Source organism: Echinops telfairi, unplaced genomic scaffold (assembly GCF_000313985.2).
Source record: "Echinops telfairi isolate 266 unplaced genomic scaffold, ASM31398v2 ScPeMD7_7420;HRSCAF=8458, whole genome shotgun sequence".
Taxonomy (NCBI): Eukaryota; Metazoa; Chordata; class Mammalia; order Afrosoricida; family Tenrecidae; genus Echinops; species Echinops telfairi.
The window spans coordinates 10,795,625-10,802,679 of NW_022111320.1; the positions used below are offsets into that span (position 1 = coordinate 10,795,625).

The window sequence follows — 7,055 nt, forward strand, 5'->3', positions numbered from 1 at the left end:
AAGCTGGGCACCATCTAATTTCCTCACCACACATTTCTACAGTACTCATATTTTCAGTGATATTTCCTTGAGAATTAGAACCAAGTACGGCCATGTCATAAGAACTAATTTTTCTTATATTAGAGGTATGAGTGAAAGTTCAACTTGTGTTCATATATCTGTGGTTTATATATGTTCCCGGTTCATTTTAGGGACATCATTACTATTTTATTGTAATAGATCATAAATCATCCCCATGGGACATAAAATAATAATAATGCTGGTAGTATTATTATTTTAGTCAATGGTGTAAAATTTAAAATACTGACAAGGAAAGGAATTTATACATTTATAAACATATTTTTAGACTACAATACATAAATTATTGAATTGGACAGATTTGAAACTAATGGAGTGGACACTAATTCCACAAACAATGAGGGTGAGAGATTCTTGCATTATCTTTTGATGCTTCCTGTAGTTTTAAATATTTTGCCCATAGAATTTCCCTTGGAAATTTTCTGTTTAGTTGTTTTACCTCATCATTCTTTCCATATGCCTTAGCTACTCTATGCTCACAATGTCTTTTGACATCCACTTTATTCTTTTCTTTCTTGTCTGTCTTTTTTTTTTTTCTTGATCGTCAGAAAATCAGACAGGAGCAAACAGGATGTTGCAATTCCTGCTCACATGGAGACACTAATCACGTATTATGAGAGCTCCAATCATCATTTTATCTCTGTTCTCCAAAAGGAGGAACAGGTAAGGATTAACCTTACTGATGATTTCTTGTCTCTCTTAATGACCTCATGCTTTCCTCATTAATTTGTTATTCAAAAAATAGTGACTCACATGATTTTTCAACTCAAATGACCAATATCAGTCCATTTTATCTGACAGAAGTCTAGCATATTGATCTTTATGTTTTCTGTTTCTTTTTGTCAACTTCCATTTACCTATTTTCTTATTCTTATTTTATACATCCCACATTCCTATTATTCATAAATGTTTTCAGATATCTCTTCTTATTTTTTGTTACATCTTTCAGCAAACAGGTTCCCAAAGCTTGACTCCATCAATGCATTCAAGGTAAACTACTTGGGGAGGCAGCTTCTGCACTCATTTATCCATGCAAGGACCTTTGGAAGATAGCTCCCTGGCAAACTAACTGGAAAAGATTCATGTTTGTACCCATTCCAAAGAAAACTGACCTAATAGCATGCTCAAAGTATAGAACATTATCATTGATTCCACACACAAGTAAAATTTTGCATAAAATCATCCAACAATAGTTGTAGCAGTAGATTGACAGAAAACTGCCAGAAGTTCAGACCAGATTCAGAAGAGGATGTGGCACAAAGGATATCATTGCTTATACCAGATGTATCTTGGCTTAAAGCAAATATTACCAGAAAGATGTTTACTTGTGTTTCATGGACTACATAAAGGTTTTAGACTTTGTGGATCATAATAAACTGTAGATAACCTTGAGAAAAATGAGGATTCCAGAACCCTTGATTGGGCAACATGAGGAACTTATACACAGATCAAGAGACAGTTGTGTGAACAGAACAAGGGAATACTACATGCTTTAAAATCAGGAAAGGTGTTGATCAGGATTACATCCTCTCACCACACTTGTTCAATCTATATGCTGAGAAAATCATGAGAGAAGCTGGATTAAATGACAACAGTGTGGCATCAGGATTGGAGGAAGGCTTATTAACACCTGAAAATGAGGGAGGAATTGAAGCATTGCTGATGAAGATAAAAGATTGTACCCTTCAGTATGGATTGCAACATAATTTAAGAAAGACCCAAATCCTCACAAATGGACCAATAGATAACATGGTGAATGGAGAAAAGGTTGAAATTGTCAAGGATTTTGTTTTACTTGGATCCACAATCAATATTCATGGAAGCAGAAATCAAGAGATCAAAAGATGAATTTCATTAGGTAAACTTTTGCACAAGACGTCTCTAGAGTATTAAAGAGTAAAGGTAATTACTTTGAGGACTAAAGTGTGTCTGACCCAAGTCATGGTATTATCCATTGTATCATATGTATGTGAAAGTGGGACATGGAATAAGGAAGACTGTAAAAGAATAGATGCTAAATGGACAAATGGATCTGTATTGGAGGATGTTAGACTAGAGTGCTCCTTAGTGGCAACGATGGCAAGACTTCATCTTACATATTTTGGACATATTGCCAGGAGAGACAGTCCCTGAAGAAGGACATCGTATTTGGTAAAGTGGAGGGATGGGGAAAAGGAAGGCCCTCCATGCGATGGATTGACACAGTGCCTACATCAATGGGCTCAGGCATAGGAATAACTGTGAGGATGGTGCAGGATTGTGCCATGTTTTGTTCTGTTGTGCGTAGGGTCACTATGGGTCAGAGCTGTCTCAATGGCACCTAAAGATAACAACATTTTGAATGCCTTCCTACATGAGGAGTTCATCTTCTGGCACATTATATGACAATGTTGCACTGCTATTCATAAAGCTTTCAGGGCTAATTCCTCAGAAGAGGACAGCCTATTAATTTTCATAGTCTATTTTTAGTCTGGAAACTGCACTAAAACCTGTTCATCATGGGTAAGCTGGCTAGTATTTGGATTACTGGAGACATAGTTTCAGTATCATAGCTAATGCAAACATCATAGAAAGACAAACTGACAGGAAGTGTCTATGAAGAAAAGTACACAAAATTCCCATTTAACCCTATATTTGCTTTCCTTTGTCCATTGAATCTTATCTATTCATCTTCAACATATCTCAGTCATCGTACAAAAACCGACACACATATGATCTCTCAACTCTGTAAACACATAAATCAAAATGTGGTCAATACAGAAAAAATACTGTTTTGTTGCATTGTTGATGAATAAAAAAATGCAATGTCATGAGGCAGAAGAGAAGCATTTGATTTGTAAGAAGAAATGTCAAAATCATAAGAAGCCTATATCTGACCCCCCCCCAAATTAGTGCATATATAAATTGTACTAAGCTTGCAAGTAATAAAAAAAAAAACACAAGGCAATCTTAATGAGGGAAAGAAGTAGGGTGCTGTTCCTAGGAAGTCATTTCTCTTGAGGTCCCTTAAACCATCCATTTAAAAGATAAGAAAATTGATGATCTCTTCAGGATCAGTGGTGAGAGTGGCGATACCGGGAGGTTGGAGCAAAGGTGGGGTGGAAAGGGGGAACTGATCACAGGGATCTACATATAACCTCCTCCCTGGGGGTGGACAACAGGAAAGTGGGTGAGGGGAGATGTCAGATGGTGCAAGATATGACAAAATAATAGTTTATAAATTATCAGGGGTTCATGGGAGAGCGGGGAGGAAGCGGAAAAAAATGAGGAGCTGATGCCAGGGGCTTAAGTGGAGAGCAAATGTTTTGAGAATGATGAGGGCAATGAATGTACAAAAGTGCTTTATACAATTGATGTATGTATGGATTGTGATAAGAGTTGTATGAGCCTCTAACTACATTTAAAATAAATAAATAAAAGATAAGAAAATTGGTCATATAATCTGTTCATCTAGTTGAACATCAAAAAGTTGTTTGTTTGTTTTGCCCCCCTCTCCTCCTACTCTATAGGGTAATCTGATTTCTCAATTTTAATTGGTATGCAGAATAACATTAGTTTTCTTTAGTAGTTCTTAGCTCGATCTATTATATATTTCCATTTCTCTTCTCTTATCTGTAATCTGTTTATACTTCCCTACCCTTTTGAAGTTATGTAATGTTATAGCACTTACTGTAGTCAATGTGTGTCTAAATTATATTCATGTACTTTAGAAAATAAATTAAAAATTATGACTTAGTACTTTCCCTTTCCCTCTGTCAAGAGCAGGCAATTTCCCAGGTAACAGCTCTAATGACCTATTTCCTAAAATGAAAATGCCACAATGATCCACACTGAATATGTTGCAAAAGCAAAAAACACAAAAACAAAAAATATATATTTTTGCTATCTCTATCCACTTAGATTTGGAAGGGAGCTTTTTATACCCACAGCAATGCATGCTATATTGTTGGATATTATGGATATCTATTTACCCTTGTTTCCAAAAAGTCAAATACATACTAGACATTGAAAAAACGTAACCATCTTCATAGAGAGGGAATCAGATATAACTCAAATGGTATGCAGAGAAAAGAAATGGGGCCAAGTTGTATACTAGAGCCCACTAGCTTCTCTTCAGTATACCCTTACCAACTTTGCTTGCAGGGAAAGGCTAAAGAACATGGCTAACATTCACTCCTTAAGAACTGCCTCTTCTAATATTTTACAAATTCCTTCTATGAGATACTCAGCATCTAAGCATGTTGAAATATATTAAACTTATGGCAAGAAGATCCCGATATGATTCCAATGATTTCCTGCATTCACATCTCTGTGGAATGCCCTCCAGTTGAATATGTGTGGGGTCTGCAACCACTTTCTAACCAACAGCATGTGGTAAAGAGTGTGGGGTCTCATTCCCTTGATTAGGTGATGCCATACGAAATGCGTTTCAGCAGACCGGAGCTAGAAATCTCTCCTGAGGAAGTGCTGAACTAGCCATTTTGAAGAACTCCATGGGACCAACAGCCTTTACAGAAGTGTATAGCCTCAATATGAAAGATATCAAGAAGATGGCATCACATAAATGAAAGAAAAACATATTCTTCCACCAACTAATGTGCTTAAAAATGAATTCTTGCTCAGTCAGACTTCCAAATGTAAACATAATTCAGACAGCACCACGATGGCAATCTCACAGGCCTTTGAGTTGAGAAATTAGTTGAAATATTCCCAGACTGTTAACCTACAGCAACTAGGAGATAAGCCTCATGTTTTTGTGGTAGATTCTATGTCCGCTTGATCCTATTTAATAGTGTAGGAGTGAAGGCCAACCTATCAATTAAATCATAGCCTGATGGTGCCTCTTTGGGGATGCGGATTTTTCAGTAAGAAATACTATGAGAAGTTCTCTTCTCTCTGATTCTTTCTTTACCTTCCTCTTTACTGCATCTCTGTGTCTGCTTCCAGCAGTGACCCCAGAGAGGCCAACCGACACTGGGAGCTGTCACCTTGCTGTCTTTATACCAACCTGGATCCTGAAGAGGACTCTGGGTACCGTGGGGCCACAGGTTGGAGTTGAACTGGACTGGGATATCTTCTTGATACAAAATTACTCCTTGATATAAAGCTTTTTCTTATAAGTTTATGAGTGTCATTAATTTTACTTTTCTAGATAACCCAGACTAACACAGTTTTATTTGTGATGCTAAATTTGTGGTAATTGATCATGCAACAATAAATTTGACAGGAACATTCTTGAGTCTCTAATACAGCATATTGATGGATTTTTATCCATCCAATTGCTATTGCTTCATTAGAAAAGAAGAGGAACTTCTTTACAGAGTGTAGAGATAATTTTGGGGTGAAGACAGAAAGGTGATCATGTGAAGAAGTAAGTATTGGGGAGTTCGATGTGGAATACTGATTGCTTTCTTCCAGATGCTATATTCACATTCACTGCATTTATAAATCACCATAACCAATGTTCTCTTATTAACACAACCTTGACTTTATATTATTGACATAGTATCCTTATTTTATTGTTCTAGGTCAGCATGAATGCATTGACTTTACCCTTAGTCTAAAATAAGCTACATAGAGATGAGCAAAAAGTCCTGGGAGATGTGTGGTTCCATGAAATTGAGTATATGTAGATAAAGGAGAATCATATGAAGGGCATTGAAATTCCTAAAGGAATTAAATAGGATATATATATATAAATATATATAATTTAGTTTTGAATATGATTAAAGAAACTATAGAAACTACAGATACAGATTGTGCTGCTCACATAACAGGAAAAATTTTTACTTTTGAAATAGAAAGAACATTACAACAAGAAGGAATATTTCATTAGACAACTTCCAGAAGTTATTCAATTATTCACAGTTTAACAAATAAGTATTCAATTGACTAGACGTTGCCAAGTATTAAAGTTTTGTCATTGGTGGTACCAAAAAAGTAGGATATGTTAAGGGACATGTGGGATCTTGTTCTATACCTAATTCTACATCTTTTTGAAGACTAAAATGAATTTTATTTATATACCTACAGATGTGCTATGAGTGACTAATAGCCCTTTCTATTAATTCAAACCAGTGATTCTCATACCTGGATGAACATTAAAATCTCCCAAGGAGGTTTTTAAAACTCCATTACAGGGCAATATCCAGGTCAACTAAATAGAATCTCTAAGATTTGGGTCTTAGCAATGATATTTTTTAAAAGCTCACAAGAGGAAGATGATACATAGTCAAAATCAAGAATTCCTGCTTTAAAGCATTGACAAAGATTGCTACATGAGATTTTATTTTGTGTTTGTAGATTTTGACACTATATTTTATATTCTGCATATTCAGATCCCTTAATATAGACACTTCCTGAGTGAAACTTGGTGGTAGGCATTTTTAAAAATTGAGCATAACTGGTAACTAATAATAAATCCTGGTTTGAAAATGTGGGGCACCTGTTTATAATTGTTGTTATATTGCTTTTATTTTTAACAAATTCACATGATATTCTAGACTTATCATATAAACCATATTTGCACCATCAATTTTAATCTTCATAATTAAATAAGGGCAATTGTTTTAGATGTACTATGGTATTGTATTTGTACACCATATCTCACCATACCAAAATATGTCTAAAACTAGGAACTTTTAGTAAACTAGCCTTTCAGCATACTACAATTTATTACAGTTATTATGTAAGGACTCACTGATACTTTTATATGTAAAGATTTTATTTTTTCTCCTCCTGCTGCCACCATGGCACCCGTGAAATGTCTGTGGTCAAGGCAGGGGTAAAAAAGAAGAAGAAGGTTCTGAAGTTCGCCCTTGATTGCACTCACCCTGTAGAAGATGGATGCTGCCAACTTTGAGCAGTTTCTTCCAGATGGAATCTAGGGGAGCGGGAAGGCTGGTAATCTCGGGGGAGTAGTCATAACCAAGGAATGAAGCCAGAGTAAGGTTACTAGGACCTCTGAGCTGCCTTTT

The 7,055-nt window shown here is 35.8% G+C and overlaps 1 non-coding gene across 1 annotated transcript; it reads right to left on the reverse strand.

The window, feature by feature from the left end:
- Positions 1–629: 629 nt before the first annotated feature.
- On the reverse strand, positions 630–764 carry LOC115872124. The gene has a single exon (XR_004047664.1). It is a non-coding gene; the product is annotated as a U8 small nucleolar RNA (small nucleolar RNA).
- Between the last annotated feature and the right edge of the window lie 6,291 nt (positions 765–7,055).